This window comes from Zosterops lateralis (genome assembly GCF_965231275.1).
Source record: "Zosterops lateralis genome assembly, chromosome: 4".
Classification (NCBI taxonomy): Eukaryota; Metazoa; Chordata; class Aves; order Passeriformes; family Zosteropidae; genus Zosterops; species Zosterops lateralis.
In genome coordinates, this window is record NC_139765.1 from 3,007,028 (window position 1) to 3,024,621 (window position 17,594).

At 40.1% G+C, this 17,594-nt stretch overlaps 1 protein-coding gene across 1 annotated transcript in view; it reads right to left on the reverse strand.

Annotated features, from left to right (window-relative positions):
- The window catches only part of SCUBE1 (signal peptide, CUB domain and EGF like domain containing 1), a 175,619-nt gene that overhangs the window by 113,241 nt on the left and 44,784 nt on the right, over positions 1 to 17,594 (reverse strand). The gene's annotated exons all lie outside the window — the stretch shown is intronic.

Here is a 17,594-nt window from a genome sequence, read left to right on the forward strand (position 1 = left end):
AACACAGCAAAAATGATAAAATTCATGAGCAGTTCTGAAAGGGCACTAATTTACTATGCTGCCATTTGTGCTCCTCTCAAGAAACCCTGTGCATTTAAAGCTCTCAAGACCCACAGGGTGAAAACTTTTTTAGCTTCAAGATACGGTTTCGAGTGTTGCACAGGATCTAATGAGATCCAAACAACTCTGCAAAATTCCCTTGGCTCGCTTCTGCTCTGGCACTCAGCTCTGAATTCCACCACCTGCACTTGCACCAGGGTTTTTCTGGGATGTGCTGGACAACTCTTGGCTTTGCCTGGATCACCAGAAGTGAGAAGATGGAAGGTGAAGGACACTGCTTAGACAATGTGGGTTCTACAGCTCTTAAAGCAGCTCTTCAAAGCACCTGCCAATGTTTGTCTGTGGCTACACTCCCTTCATATTCCGACCAGGAAATTCAGGAACAAGAAAAAAAATCTTATCTGAAATCAGTTTGAGACCAATCTTTTTGATGTCTCTTGCAGCTGGACACAGAACTCTGGGGTTATCTGGGAATTTGGTTTATGGTCCCCATGACTTCAAGGCTCTAGGGACCTGGCAGTGGCCTGGATTTTTGCTTTTTTTTTCTTACTGTGGTGAATTACAGTTGAGGCTTTTGTGGTTCTACTGTAAGTTTTGAGTTTGTTTTGCTGACAAGCCTTTTGTGGCTGGTGGTATTTATTTAGTTGCATCTGGAATACATGGTCTCTGAACCCTTTTGAACTGCTCATTTCCTGCAACTGACTTCAAGCGATGGCCTTGGGGATCTTTTGTAGCCATAAATTGCTAAATTTCTGTTATTTGTTACCCAGACACCAATTCAATGAGGGGATTCATGCTACAGAAGAATTAGAAAAGAATCTAAAAGTATTGCAAGAATAAAGTAATCATCGTGTACATTAAAAATCTGTAAGTGGCAACTACAACTGTAGCTAAACACAAATAACTAGTTATTAAAAAAAGCCCTCACTATTTCTTTTTGTATGTTTATTTTTCCTTTCAAATTTTCTAATCAGTCAATATAGAAATTACATAAAACTGCTACCGTGCTAAAAACCTGCAGGGCCTTAAGTTGAATAAAATTTCAGGTCTGTGGGATTTTTGTTTTATTTCAAAGTATCCTGCTCTGAGACCTATTAAGACACTCATTGTTTCAAGGCAAGATATTTGATGTTTGTAAAGCGTATTAGATACTTACATGCTTTATATTAAAAAGGCAATGATTGGCTTCACAAAGAACCATACAAATACCTTTTTAATTGAAATCTTTCCATCTCCCCTGCTTTCAAGTCCCCAAAGGTACCAAGCTATGAATTTCAATGAGGGCTTTGCAAAACAGTATTTAATTAGTGCTTTTCTGTCAGCCTATCTTCCATCACCCATCTAACCATTCTTGTTTCTACAGAGACATGTAGCAGCAATTTAATATTATACAAAAAGGAGCAACATTCTCTCACAGATAAGAGTCTAAAACCTATGAGTTCAACCTAATTTTGGTTATGGCTGTTTTCCAATCCCATATGAAATAAGTGTCTGTTTTTATTGTGGAGGTAGCAGAACTTATCCATTAAAAAAAGGGGAGAAGATAATAATAATAATAAAAATATTCTGCATGTGAAGGAACCAAAGGCTTAAACAGCAGCAGTCTGTTATATCACTGCTGCACTTCAGCTGTGCCTCTAAAATTATTATTATGAAAAAAAAGTGGGACTAATGCTGATCCACAGCAAATAATGCAGATGGACACAGGATTCTGACCAGCTTCCAGACTCTCTGCAGGCTCTTTTGGTCAAATATTTAATTGGTCAGTTCTGTTTCCAGCTGAAGAAACCTCTTGCATTCCTTGCCAACTAAACCCTAACACAACAGAGTTCACAGCATCTTCTGTACTGTGTGCCTAAAAAGGAAAATGGCCACTAAGCCTGGCTGCAGTAATTCTTGATGTTATCATCCTCTTTCACTGGGACTAGGACAAGGTGACACACCCAGGCTCCAAGCCTCCAGTGCTGCAGAATGCTGGTGGAACACAAGAAAAAACTGCAGTGCTTCCCCTACATCAGGCACATCAGATGTCACCCCAAACTTCTACATTGCCATGAAGTGTCACCAGAATTTTGATGCTTATCTTAAAAGACTTCTACATCCAGTTTCTCATTATCTTCAAAGGAATTATAAAGTCCTTACTGTGAATGACCTAACTAAAAAAAACCCCCAAACATCACTTCTTTATGAAGGTGTGATTCTGAGGTAAAGTTTATGTCACAGACACACCACTCCTGGAGGTGGATGGAAGAAGGGGAAGATCCTGTACACGCATCATGTGGAAAACATGAGAATTAACTCATCAAACAAGCTCTATGCAATAGAAATAACTTCTACGATGCTGCAGAGTGATACTGCAGGATTTATATGTGAAGATTAGGATCCAGTAGGATGCATGGAGTGGAGCAGCGCCACAGCAGACTGATGCTGCTTGAACTGCACCCTGGAAACATTCAGTTCTTGGAGTAAATGGAACCATTCAGGTAAATGCTTCCATATGAGGACTTTAAACTTAATTCAACATGACTAACTATTTTTTTTTTCTTCTCTGACAAGGGGTGAGAAATGAAGGAAAAGGGATGCCACCAGCAAATAAGAATGAGGAATTTTGAAAGATGTTATGAAGGGCACTGAGACACATTATGTTTTCACAATATTTCTCATTCTTTCAATTACCTCTCCAATGAGACTAAGTACATTCAGAAACCTGAAAATTAAAGTAATAAATGTTTTTTAAATCCTGATTTCAAGCAGAATTGGGAGATGATGTGGTAGTATCCAGAAATAAGGATAAGATGCATGAGGAAGGCTGACAGCATCACATGAATTGCTCTTTATGGTAGACCTTTCTGTTCTCACTCTTGGCTACAAGTAGTGAGTATCAAGACTTTTGGTAAAAAGAGCAGAGGAGAAAATTAAAGTAGCAGTAAAAGCCACAAGACACCACAGGAGGGTGCTACACACAGCCACTGTAGTCCTATGGCAGGAACAGCTGAAGGCAGCATGATTATGTTTTCCATAGAGTTGGAAAGCAGCAGTAAGTCCTTTTCCCTCATAGCACCCCAGAATAAATCAATTTACTCATAATCAGAGGCTCAAAACCAAAGGGCACCAGCTGTGTTAGCCTGAGACCCGTTGGTTGTAATGGTACTGCCAACTGGAGCCACTTGGGAACATGAGGAGCAAAAATTACCTTAGCAAATGACCCATCCAATGCAGAGTTTAATGTATTGTATAAATATTGCACTGTGCTCACATTGTGTCAGATAATAACTCTCCTCTACCACCTATTCCTTATGTGTTTAATATCAACACACCTTCAGAAAGCTCCAGGATTGTCAGAATGAAACTTCCATGAATCAGCACATGACAATACAGTTTCTATAAGCACAGATAGATTTTACTGTGCCCAGATATGTTTTCTTTCACACATCCCACTTCACTTTTCAGTAGCTAAACAAACCCAGAGCACTGTACTGCAGACAATACAACACATTTACCACTAATTGCTTTTTACTGAGGCTGTTTCCAGCAATTTAAAAGAAAAAAATTTTGAACTACTCATCCCTCTCCCAAGAGATTTATTCTAACTTTCCAGGGTATCTAACTATATCCTAATAAAGGCAGGAGAGCTCACCAAAGCAATCTGATGCATTTTGTGGGTCCCTGGAAATAGACAAATTGCATATGGTTTCTTTAAAGTGTCCTCTAGTGTAATGGAGGGTCCCTTGCCCAACTGCTCAGTTCTGTGCACTGCCCAGAACCTGTTTCTTCATTCTCAGTGGAGCTTCTCTTCCCTTGGGTACAGAACCCATAGAGGTAGTGGAACTACTGCAGGGAAAGGGAAGATAATGCAAGGGAGACTTCCAAGCAAGGATCTGGAATTTTTCCTTTCCCCTGCCCTACTTCTTTAACATCACTCATCCCATTCTCGTCTGTCATTCTCTGATCTCAGTCTAGTTATATCTTCCTGAGGTGGTGTCCTTTTTGTTGGGTTTTCTTGATAATTTCCCTAATCATAGAACCATAACTTATCTGTAGTTGGAAGGGAACAATCAGGATCACTGTTCAGCTCCCAAATTAATGTCACATTGGCCAACAGCTACTGCATTGCCAGATTTATTCTGTCATAATATCCCTTGCAAGTCACCACTCCAGTTTTCTTCTCTTTACCTACAGGGTTGTTACCACTTGCACCTTCACTTTCTCTACAAGCCCCTCTTTTCCTTATTTCTCTCTTACACAGAACTTTTCCCTCTTCAAGGAGTAAATCCACCTGCTGTTGACTCTTTGACCTGGCTGCTTGTCAGAATTTCTGTCTACAACAACAAGCCTTGGTTTATTTCTGGGGGCTTGTGCCTCCACCTGTTTCTACACCTTCTTACTTGATGAGTTCCACTTGTTCTTCAAGGGAGGTGGTGAAGGGAAAACAAGCCCTAGCTGCTCATTCTTTTCATTTGATTGTAGTGTTCACCACTACTGGGAGCATCACAGTTTGTTTCCAATGAAACCCAGAGTGCGCTGTATGTACATCCCATACTGCCCATAAATTCAAGCATCTCTGTCCAGAGGTAATGGGGTGATGTTATTTCCTAGGATCGCACCTCTAAAGCATCCTGGGATATTTTAATTAAAAAAAAATAGGTAACTTCCTCAGGAGCTGAACCATGAGAAAACCATGCATAGCCATTAAAGTAACTTCTGTCCTTCTAGACCAAGCTGGAATTAAAAGTTAATGCAACCAAGCATGGAGATAACATCATAACCCAGGACAGAAAAAGGCTTAAAATGCCAGGAAATAATGTCAACGTGCAAGGTAAGATGCAGTCAGCAGCCCTGCTTTCTGTAAGGTGGAATTCTGCTGCTTTTGGCTCCACTGCGGCATCACCTTGCTCTGACAAAGCCACCCAACATTATTCAGAAGTGGAAAGCAGGGTGCAACTGAGGTGTGGAATAAATGGGCTGGTGACTGAGAGCACAGGCCACAAAAAGCAGCACCAGTGGGAGAGTGGAGATCCTTGGCTCACCTGGTCAATTTGCTGCTAAAGAAGTATCAATAGAGATGTTCACAAATAATATAGCAAAGTGAGAATACATCTGTTGCTTAATAAGCTGTGTAGAAATGTGTGTTTTTTCCAATTCAAGTGCCACTGTCAAAAGTTCATTCCCAAGGAGATGTACAACTACTCTCCCATACTCCAAGCTGGAAGCACAGAATTAGGCAAATACTTTCAGAGAAGCTTCTGCAATGAATACCTGTGGTCACTACCATCACTCTAATCATTTGGCAGCTAAATTTTGTATTTCTAACATTGTCTGGAACATACCATGAGGAAAAACCATGCACACAATGCTACTTTCACAGGAGATAAGAAAGTATGGCAACAATAACCACCACATACACTTTTTCTGCAGGGAAATGTAGTTTAGATGGGAAGAAAAGTGGAACATCATCTATCAGAAAGCAATACAGAAACACTAACTACCCAGAAGACATCCCATTTTTTGACATGCAGCTTCATAAATAAAGCAAAGGGGCTGCTTGTCACTCTATATCCTATACAAATACTGGAAATGCAAACTGTCTGGGAAGAAGAAATAGAATGCTATACCCTGGTATGTGCACTAATTTGCTAACTGCTCTGTGGCTTCAATCCAGCAAAACACTTAAGCACATGAATAGTCCCAACAACAAAAGGTCTGAAAGACTGCCCATACATTAAAGTGAATTGCAATGTAGGCACAAGCCTCTCCCTTGCTTTCATTAAAGCCTGCAAAACTCAGAGAAGAAAATCAATGCTGTCTCCCTTGGGTATAGCAAGCAAGGTAGTGGGGTCACAGCAGCTGCTTTCAGGGATAGCTCAGGGAAATGTATTTACAAAATGCATGTGCATTTATATACAAAAAAGTTTAAATATACACACATTGGTGGTATAACATTGGTTTTTTAAGCCAAAAAGAAAAGAAAAAAAACCCCAAAACAACCCCTGCTTTTACTGTCTCTAGTATTTACATTCCCCTTGCTTCTCTGTTCAAATGCTACAACCAGCACCTAACACAGACACACAGTGGGCATTTGTAGGCAAATACATCTTCCTCAAAGCAGCAAATTCCATCCTCTTCCTGTCGCAAATGGTTAATTTTTTTTCTGGGGCACTCAGCATCAGATTTCATGTGGAGGCACCTGAAATAGCAGCCCTATGTTATTAGCTATTTAAGACCAAATGCTATCAAGAACACAATGAGTGGAAGTCTAATCTGCAAGCTGCACTTCAGAGATGAATGAAATGTTTACAGGGCAATAGTGGTGTGAAAGTGGAAGAACCTGCTTCTCTCAGAACTCTCTATGCTCTGCTGGCACATTCAGGGTGAGAAACATCCACTGTGTACACAAACCCCACTGCTGCTGTCATATCATTGCTCTTTTTTCTGTGCATTGAGGCTTATTTATCACCACAGTATAGTTTGTTCACCCTAACAGTAGCAGGCTCTCTTCTGTGCCAAAGTGAAGAGCATCACCTGTTCATAGCTCTGCTCTTATTACCATAAAATCATTAGCAGGATTTGGGAGTAGTAGGGTGTGTAATTTGCTCTGCAAGGATATTCTTCAGGATTGAATTGCCTTTAATCTACTTAGTACCTCTTGATTTCTTTCTTGCTTTTTACTCTCTTTCTCACAGCTCTGTACAGAACCCAGAGTCACTTCTCTCCTATGGTTTAATAAAATGATTTGCTAATTTCTTCTGCAGGAAGTGGACTGCAGTACAATTATTCCTGCCTTTCTTTACCTGAGCAATGGTGTAACCCAAAGAAATGATGATGATTTTCTCCACCTTCTGATCCAATCTCTGCTGTTGGCAGCTGTCCACAGTCTCGTGATGCCAGTTCAAATCCTACTGAAATTGCTGGGACTCTGTGGGCTTCAGAACCGGTTTGATCAGACCTGGATCTCATCTCCACTTCAGAGAGAACACTACAGCACTGACTGGAGCTGCCTTTGGCCTCTACAGATTTCACAGGCTAGAAATGCTGTGTTATTTCATCCCAGTCACCATGTACACTAGTTGGGGTTCCATTCTTTAAAAAGAGCAAGCAGGTGAAGATGGAGATGCACTGGAAGAGCTGCACATGGAAATGAGAATGAGATCTCCCTGCAATCCCTGCCTTTAATGATCTAAGTAAAGAAAGGTGAAGAAAATCCTCAGGAATCCACAAGCTGTTTGCCAGAGGTCAGCAGAAGACTAAACAGAGTGCAGTCAATATTGCTGTGCTTGTGTGAACACACAAAAAAATTAGAATTCTTCTTGATGAACAGCTGTATTTGATTTTCTATACTTTGATGAAAAGCATCAGCTAAACACCGAACATGGGGATTTTAATTTGGGTCGTATTTATTGGTGGTCAAGGCAAGCAGAAAAAAAATGGCAGGGCTTTTCCTGACATCATGCCATGTTGGAAAGCAAGAAAATCCTGTTCCTGCCTGTAAATAGGACTTGTGGAAATCCAAAGAGAGAATAAATATGAAAAAGGAAAAATTAAAAAAATTAAAAAATGTTCTTCAACACAGCCATACTTCTGTGATTATGAAGTTGTTTTAGGGACAGCTCAACTTTGTATAGCTCAGCACAGAAATATCTCCATGAAATGAGTCATAAAAAACACCAAGAGAAAATGAGGCCTTTGCAGGTGGTTTTGGAGGAAATGAAGAAGCAAAACAAGCCCAAAAATATTTAACTAAATGACATACAAATAAGATGGAGGTATATTTATTTACATTTTGGGTTTAGGCACTTGGTGGCTAATAGGAAGAAGTGAATTTGATGGACATTCAGAAGTGCCACTGGAGCTGGGTTAAACAACAAACCCACAGTCTGGACAACAGGAAAATTCCTTTAGTCACCTAATATCCCCTTTGCATAAAACCAACAAAAACAACATAAAACCCACAAAAGAGCTCTTCTGCTCCCACCAGGGAGGATCCTTTAGATCCTTTTAAAGGCTCTAATTACTGAGCATTACAACTGGTGTTCTTTGATTTTATTGTTTCTTTGGCATTTTACTTTGCTGCGAGGCTGTTTCATGGAGCGTTTTGCTGAGCTCCTGATAGGAAATCCTCCAGATTAATTCAGTGTTCATTGGGCCAATAATCGGTCAGACAGCACAGCAATGACAGCTCACTGTCTATTTCTAGCAATTCTAGGAAGATTGAACATTTTGAACTAATGCCAAATGCGCAAAAGTCCTGTTTTCATCTACACACCAAGTGTTTTCAAAATAAATCTCCAGGTAAATGTACTACTCAAGAATCAAGTATGAGACACACAGATTAGCCTAGGAAACTAAAAATCCTGCTTTAAATTAGCTCATTACAGGTTTGTTTGGTTTTCTGTGATATGTTTTTTAGATCCAAAATAGAGCAGAACAATTAAATAACCAATAAGTGAGCACTTAGGCCAAATGATAGGGTTTTTTTTAGAAGGAGAGCATTTTGTCTGGAAAGGTGAAGAGCAGAATCCCAGCCCTGAAGAAGAGCAGGCAGACAAACAGCTGAGCCAGTCTCATCTCCAGCACTGCCCCTTGGCAGAGCTGGCACAACCCTTTGGGTTGGTTTTGCTCGTTCTGTTCCTGCAAAGCTCCCCCAAGACTGAAAGATTTCACCTGTGAAAGGAAACTGGATTCAGAGACACTACCAGGAACACCTTCCTGCACCCAGAAAATCAGGCTCTGTGTTTGAGCTGCTCCTTGTACCATCCTCTCTGCCTGATGAGAGGCTCCATGGACTCTCAGTGCCAAACAACAGCCACCCAGAGAGGCAGGTGAAGCTGTCTAAACACCACTTCCACACAATGCCAAGGACAATCTAAATATTTCAGAGTTTTGAAGTTTGGGGGTTTAATTTTTTAGATTTTTTAAAATCTATAATTACTATTATTATTATTCCCAGAAGAATTAGCTACTTCAGAGAACAAAATTGGGCTTAGTGGGAGAATTTCTTGCAAAAATAATGCTGACAATATTTTTTTGACTTGTTCAGGTGGTTGTATTCCTCCTCACCTCTCAGAACCTCTCCATTTCCAATGTCAATTTGCTGCCTTCCCAGTGCCCAGGCATCCTGAATTTCAGTGAGAAGTCAAGCTGCCTGGCACCACCAGAAATTATTCAATTTACAACACTGAGCCAAGAGGGAACAAAGAGAACAAAAAAAAAAAAAATGTGGGGAGGAAAGGGGGGAGAGAAGAGGATTTGTGAAATGCACTCTTATCCACCGAGCTCCCTGAGCTACACTTTGACCTCCAAACACGTCCACAGGATTCATCAATCACTGATGTTAAAGTGCACCAGGGATGAAAAGAAGGGCATTAAAAAATAACAGACCAACAGAGTAGGGGATCAGGGTATCTGCATTCTGTTCTTAGTAGGAACATACATAAAAACAGATCCTCAGCTTAACAAAACACATTTGGTGAAATCAACACAGTATCAATTAAACTGCATGCACTGACAAGTGATCTCCTTCACAGGTTTTCTGTTAAGTCCTTGTAGTTTCTACAGCCTTCCTGTGGAACTTCAGGCAAATTTTTTAACTTTTTCTGCCCCTCACATCTCTAAATTACAGCACATGGTGTAACAGCTCCTCTTTCAGAGGGGATGTCAAGTCCTGAGGTAGTTTTTATAAACTCCTGTGACATCCTCTAGCCAATTAGGGATTAGAAAAGCAAGTAACTAGGAGTTCACTTCTGAAGAAGCAGAAGGAGAAGAAATACACAGCCTAAGAACATTCACATCCCTGCTTCCCCATCCTGGCCTTTGCAGCCTTACAAAGAAATGTCAGTTTAAATAACCAATTCTCATTACACTAAATACTGAAATGCCAACACTGATCATGCGGATTTCTGTTAAAAATTAATGTTTTAGCAAGGAGGCTCTTAGCTTTGGCCTTTCTAGTACTTTGCAGTTTGATACGGATTGAAGATAGCAGCTATTTTTCCATCCTCTGCCCATGTAAAGTGTAGGGAGAAAATCTGCCAGCTCTGGTAAATCACCAGTGTAACACAATGCTCACAGCACTGAAGTGGATAATATGGGCTTACATGGCATGTGCAGTGATTTAGAGAGCTATAAATACAGAGAACTTTTAAAGAAGGTACTCCATATCAAAGGGGGCCAAAAATGCTGTTGCTTTTACTCCAAGGTGAATGCTTTATGGTGGAACAAGAGAAAGAAGATTATTTGTGGCTTCTCGGCCCTGATAAATCGGGCACAGCCTTTGGAAAATGATTAGTCATAGTGTGCATCATGCACAAACCCTAGGTTAATCAATTTACTGCACAGGCTCAATGCTTTTATCAATAATGAGCATAGTCCAGATGCTCTCCTTTCCCTGTTACACTTAACACCTCTGTTTCTCCACTTCTGGACTCCTGGGAGCAGCAGAGCAGGGAAATCATCCTGATGACTTGCTCATGATTGCAGGTTGACTTTGCAATCTCAGAACATGATCTATCCCACTGAGGAAAAAATAAAATCCCAAATACACTGCTACCGTGACTGTCTTGTGGCTTATACAAGAGAGAAGTTACCTACATGAAAAATCTAAGGGAGCAGATATTGAAAAGAAACGTTATTGGTGAGCCAGAGAATTAAGGAGAGGGAAGTATGGATCATTGCCTTACGTTGTTTCTCACTCTTCTTTTAATTTTTTTTATCCATTCTCCTCTTCTTCACCTCATTCCTTCCCACTTGTTTATCTTCCTCCTTCTCTTATTTTCTGCTTGCCTGATCTTTGTCTCACTCCCTTCTTCCTTTGTGTTCCCTCTTAAAAATGTCTCATGGTGCTCCTACAAGGTCCTGCTATGAAAGCACTCACAGTGACTTCAAAACACCAAATTTAACAAAGCATGCAAGTATTATTAGGCTTGAAATATAAATGACTATTAAATATATGCATCTCCCTTCTTATTTCCATTAACTCCTAAATTAATTCAGAATAGCTCAGAGCAACCTCAAACATAATTACATGGAACTTAATAATTAATAGAACTGATGAAATGCATGCCACATACAGGAGGCTAACAGTTTGTATGAACAGGTATTTGCTATTCATATCTTGAATTTCTCCTGGTGGATAACCAGAAACACACTGTAGCATCAGTCTCTAGAGCTTCTGCTGGATCACAACTCTGAGATTTGTCATGGATAGCAGAAAAGAGGGAGCAGTGCCTGCAACATGGCCTGTGACTGATTTCTCTGCACAGCGAACAACACAAGACACACACAGAGACACCCATAGTGACTACAGCAGGTATGAAAGATGCTGAGCATCTTTCCACAGTACTCAGAGCAGCCACTGCCTTCAAAGACAGACACATGACAAATACAACATAAGGTATACTTAAAACAGAGTCCATTTGTTGTGCTATGTGTGAATGTAAGCTTTTTTTCCAGCATGCTCTGGCTTAGTATTCTTAATATTCTTCCCAGATCTTTCTCACCTGATGTGTCAGTCAGCTGGATGCTAGAGGCCTTTAAAAACCATGTCAGTTCTTTTATTTAATATAATCTTGCTGTATCCAAAGGAGACAGTATGAACAGAACATTGGTTCACTTCCAATGCTGTTGAATGATAGAGTGTGAAAGCCTCTTTTGCCTATTTTTCTCTTTTTAATTTTTTTCCTTAAGGTCCTGTTTTGCAGTGTGTTTTCCCATTAGTGAGTATAGTTTTCCCATCCTGTCAGCACTGCCAGTCACTCTGAGCTCCAGCCTGCCTGCTGCACTTTCTGTCACACAGGTGAGGAGAGATTTCTGATCTGACTTAAATTCTCTGCTGCCTCTGGCAAGCTGGCTGGCTGTCATGCTGCTGCAGGCTGTTTCAAACAGCTGCTCTTTCCAAGGCATACTTTGCACCTCCAGCTTTATTTTCCCCCTTTAGTTTTCATCCTATCCACACCAAAAGGCACTAGCAATGGAGCCCTGCAGAAATGACAACTGCATTAAACTATTCCAGATTCTTTTTCATTGAGAAATTATCTGCATGTCCTAGTTTATCACTTAGCCATATTGAACTGTGCTTTTCTGTTCAACCAACCACTATATCCATATGACTTCTAGGTTACCTACCAGCTGATGGTTCCTAGCACATCTAGGCTATGATTTTTTTTAGCAATCTCTTGTTTTCTCTTTTCTTTTAAAAATATTTATGCCTGTTCTGATCAGTATGCTTAAATCTGGTACCTGTTGAAGGACAGCTTCTGCACAACACTCTTAGAATTCAACCCCAGATTTTGGCAAAGTCTGGCCATCTGCTCTTGTTCCTGAGTGTTGGGAGACTTTTCCTTTGAGTTTCAATGAACTCACCACTATTGTATCCTCCTAACTGTTGGTTTTCTAGTGCATTCACTCTCACCTGAAGCAAAGCAACAATAGGTATTGAATACCCAAAAAAATTTGGTTTTCCTTCTGAATTAAAACTAATTCAAAGTCAGAAAATTTTGAAGCACAAGGCTTTTCTTTAAGAAGGCAAAAACCAAGGTAGGACAGATTTTGCTGTGTAAATACTCAGTGTATACTTTGCTGAGTGCAAATGATACGAGTCTGGTCCCTAGGAACTCAGCAGAGGACTGTAATCAACTCTACTTGGCTGTATTTTACTCTGCAACTTGGGATATACTGAAAATTTATCTTGATTTCATGTCACAGAACTTTTTCTCACATCTTGGTTTCTGTCTGGACTGCTCTGAGCAACAGAACTGCAGCTGCTCTCACGGATGGGGATCTGTCCTCCAGCCCAGAAAAAGTCTTAGACAATACTGGAATATTTACACCTCAGTTTTCTCACATATAAAAGGGAGATTGCGGCCTCAGGTTTCAGATGCACTCAAAATTTTTGTAAGCCAAAAGTGACAGGCCTTTGTCTGCAATTCTGTGACATCCTCAGCAATTAAGCTGACAGTTATTGAATGTCTTGAAGTGAAAAGCTAAGGGGAAAAAAAACCCCATCAACAAAATAGTATTGAGAATTTTGATACTTAAAATTCTGATTTTGTAGTTTTATTTGGTTTGGACAGACTTTGTTTTATTCGAATAGTGCTCAGTGGGCAGCTATAAAGAGGAAATTTTTCTCAATAAGGAGAAACAGTTTCACCTGTTGCATCTTCCCTCCAGACAAATTAAAACTCTTTCTGTTGTAAAGGAATAGAGAAAGAAAATGCAAGGTGCCCTTCACACAGGTGGCTGGAGGAAATCAGAATCCTGGTAATGAAAGTACAGCAATTTTTGTGGGTTATACACAGATTTAAAAAGTTACACATTTCTGACAGGGCACAGTAAGTTTCAGAACAGCTTTTCTACATCTATATCTCCTATATTCTATGAAAGATAATAAATTGTATGTTTTATTCTAACCATATCATGGGAATACATAAAAAGACAAATTTCTATTACACTCAGGTAATAATGTGTGCAGTTTCAGGAAAAGGCTTCCAAGATCACACCATGTTTGTCCAGATAAAACTGCTGCTGCCTCAAATGCTTTCTGATCATTTTTATCTATGAACTGATTCCCTTTGCAAAATTTGCTTTGCATATATTCCTTTAGAATCATATTAGAATTCCAACTAAGAAAGACAAATAGGATTGTTCCATCAATGGGACATCTGGACTCAGGGTAGCCATGGTGAAGCATGTTCAGGTAGTGGAATAATTTAATAATTTACATCATCATGGAAGAGCTTTCATAGTTGAGATGAGAAACTCATACCTGTACTTCATAAATTCTGGAACCGTGCTGGCAACACTTAATTATTTAAAGTCACCCTTCCATATGAATTTAAATATAAATAGATTGTTGTGCTTTCTGTAGAAAAACCACCTCTGTCCTCTTACCCAGAGTCCCACAAGGGACCAGCACCAGACATGGGAATAAAGAATCCCAGAATCCCAACTGTAACACTTCCTTCAGTGACTGGGGACTTCTGCCCAGGGAGTCCTCACACATTATTTTACCACTACAAAAATCACACTGAACTAAAGAAAACACATGAAAAATAAAAATAAACCATGGAAAATAGAAGGAAAAAAAATTGAACAAATGTGGCTTTATAATCCTCAGAAGCAGCAACTCAGTAGTTTGAGGTCAGCTCACCAATGGACTCCTGTGCTACTACTGCAAAATTAACAAGGGTTTAACACATAATCAAGTTTAACAAGTTCCTGTGCATCAACAAAAGCTTGATAAGCCATTCCACAGGCCAACTTAGCAACTGCAAGACAACAGGGCTTAGCACATTCCCTTTTCCTCTGGGTCTAAACCTACACACTTGTAGTACAGATAGAGGCAAGCTGGTTTTGAGAATCTTGCTAAGTTGTGGTTTGTATTTGACTTTATGTCAAATTCCCTAACTCTGCTTAGGCTAATGGGATAAGGGGAGGTGAAAAAGCATTTCTTTGCTAAGAGGTTTTTTAACAGGCTTGAAAATGACAGTGACAACTGCGTAAAAAACTTTTTTCACCATTTGATGAGACCACCATGATTTCAGCCTGGTACTTTTGCACCTCTTCTCCTCTCCACATGTAATTGCCACTCATAATCCACCTGCCTTTTCAGCTCACTTGATACTTGCTGTATAAAACCACTGCCAGTGAATGATGAGCAGACATAAGACCATTAATATAACCATGCTAGACATAGACACCCAGGGGATGGATTCCAAAGGGGCTGAAGTCTCCCTGGCCACAGAGTTCCTGGAATAAGCTGCTTGTAGGCAAAACCCCTTTGTGCTTTAGGAAGACTTGCCCCTGGAGGTGGGACTCAGCTGGGAATTTGGGTAGGTGAGGCAGTTTGAGGTCAGGGCTCCTGTTCACAACATCTTTTATAATGGGATGTACCCAACCCTTCACTGTGTTCATTCTGAGCTTCAGTGGAGATAAAGCCACTCTGTCTCTCCAGAGTCTATCTATAGGCACTCTGTCTATTTTGATGCTTTTAAAGCCCAATTTAGATTTTTCACCACCTTTCCTAAATTAGGACTTTAAGGATCTGCCCCCAAGGGTTTGTTGAATTAGGGCTTTTGGTTTATCATCAAATTCAGTGAAAATGTGCTGTAACCCACTAACCTGACTCAGGCACAGCAGTAGTGTGTGATAGTAATCTCCACATTTATTAAACACATGCTCCCTCTGGAGCTGGAGATGATACAGTAACAGCTGTTTTATTCAGGTTTCTCTGTAAGTCATCAGGAAACAAACACAACCTGGTCTCTGGCACAATTCCCAGTGTTCATACCCACTCATGCAATTAAGATATACAAAGATAAACAACTGTTAAGTTCTCCATAACTTTTACAATCTATTCTCCCTCCCCATTCTCCCTGTTCTTGCCATCATTACTGTGAGTAAACTAGCACTGAATTCTGACTCAGCAAAGCAAAATAAAGTTTTATGCAAAAATAAATGAGGTAAGTTGTACTAGGCATAGCAACTTCCCAAAAGATACTGGGACTAAACATAAGGAATCAAATTAAGACAATGAAACAGTGAAAATGCTGGGACACCAGGGTTTGCTCTGGCTTGGTCTCCCACTAGTATAAAATTATTATTTCTCTGTGGATCATCAATCCTTTTTTTTTTTTTTTTTTTTTTTTCTACAAGAAATAGTAACACTTCTGCATGGCAAGCCAACATATAATTTGAGAAACAAGAACATAAGCCCCCATCATGAACTCCAATATGGCTTTTAACTACAACTTGTGGGTAGGAGCAAAGTGACACAAAACACCCCAAAACTACTGGGACAATCTCTGGAAGCTGAGAAAATCCACAGAGCAGCCAACAATTTTAAGGAGGATCTCTCTTATCAGAAAACATCATTCCTTTGCCTGGTAAGTTCAAAAAGGGATGTGTGTATTCCTTCCTCTGCTCAACTCTCAATACCCAAAACCTTTTTAAACTCTGAAACCATCCCATTACTGAATGTGCTGGTAAGCTCCAAGGATGGGATCAGCACCAGCTCTGCTGCAGACAGGGCATCCTTAGGCTTGGTGCTGCTCCCTCCCTTCTGAACTCATCCCAACTCCAACCATGTCCTCAGCACCTTGCAGTGCTTCTCCCTTTTTCCCCAAGGCATTTGAGAGAACAGGAGGGGAAAGGTCCAGCAAAGTGCACAAAGAGCCTCGTGGCTGCTGGTTTTAGACTGGCTGAGTCCTTGGAGAGACTTTAGCTAATGCTGAGGACACCAACATTCTGTGATTGCACCTGCATTTCACAGAGCTAGAAATGCACCCAACCCTGCAATGAATGGATCTTATTATGAACAGAGTCAACAAACTTGCTGAAGGGCTTTGGCAAGGCAGTGCCTTCGTGTTTGGACTGCAGTGCTGGCTGTGTGCTGTGCCCTGGCCCACTCCAGCCCTGTTTACCCACAGAGGTACAGCCACAATACAGCCCCAGGCACCATGCTGGATAAATATGTTGATGTGTATTTTTGTGTTCCAACAGTTTCTGTAGCAGAGTTTACAAGTGAGACCGAGGAAAGGGAGTAAATACAGATATTATTTTTTGCTTTCTCACCATGCATGTTTACTGTTTGCAGCTCAGTCACCTCTGACAAGTGAAAGAGATCATTTCATCTCAGTTCCTTCCTCCAGCTTCCCCACCTGATGTATTTCTGTGGGGGATCATGACACTGCAGTGTAATGTTTGCTGTTATTGTAAATTGACACTTTTGAAAAGCTGCAAACCATTTGTTCATAAAACACACTACAATCCCTACTAGTCTATGTGATAGTTTGCTTGGGTTCTTTTCAGCTCTAAAACAATTTTAAGATGTTGCTTCGATTTAAACATCCATGTCTTTATATGACATTTTCTTTGTAAACAAGTTAACACAAATATATTTTCCATGCATATCAATCATATGCCCACAGCAGTCACTGTTCAAGTCCACTCCCCCAGTCTTTCTGACAAAGTAGAAATCCTCATTGCCATAAAAACATATCCTTTTCCCCCACTGAAGCTACTCCTTAGAATAAACTTTTGCCTTTAGAGCCTCATTTTTCATTTATTTCATTAGTTTCCATCTCAGATAACTAAATTCTTTTTTTATTGCAGCTGGGGATTTTTATAACGTGCAAATTGAAATAATGATTGTAGCACAGTGCTCTGCAAGTGCTTTTCATTAAGCCTCCAGCTACTATTCCTTGCTCTGTTGGATATCTTTGTCTCAGGGTTACTTTATGGTGGACAAAAATCTGGACAACTTATGTTTAAAGAATGACTAAAAATCTATTAGATGACAATCTCAAACACGCACTGGTTCATGCAGTTTAATTGCATATTCTTGTCATAATCAAAATACTCAATAAAAACTGGACTTGTCAATATATTCATTCCATAGTTTCATGATTCTGGAAGTCAAAATCACTAACTGTTGTCACAATTCTGTTTAAGCAGCTACACAGTGCCAGAAACACATCTATGTTTTGCTTTCTTATCAACAGAATGGCTAAACTCATACTCTGTGTTCAAGTATGATTTTCTGG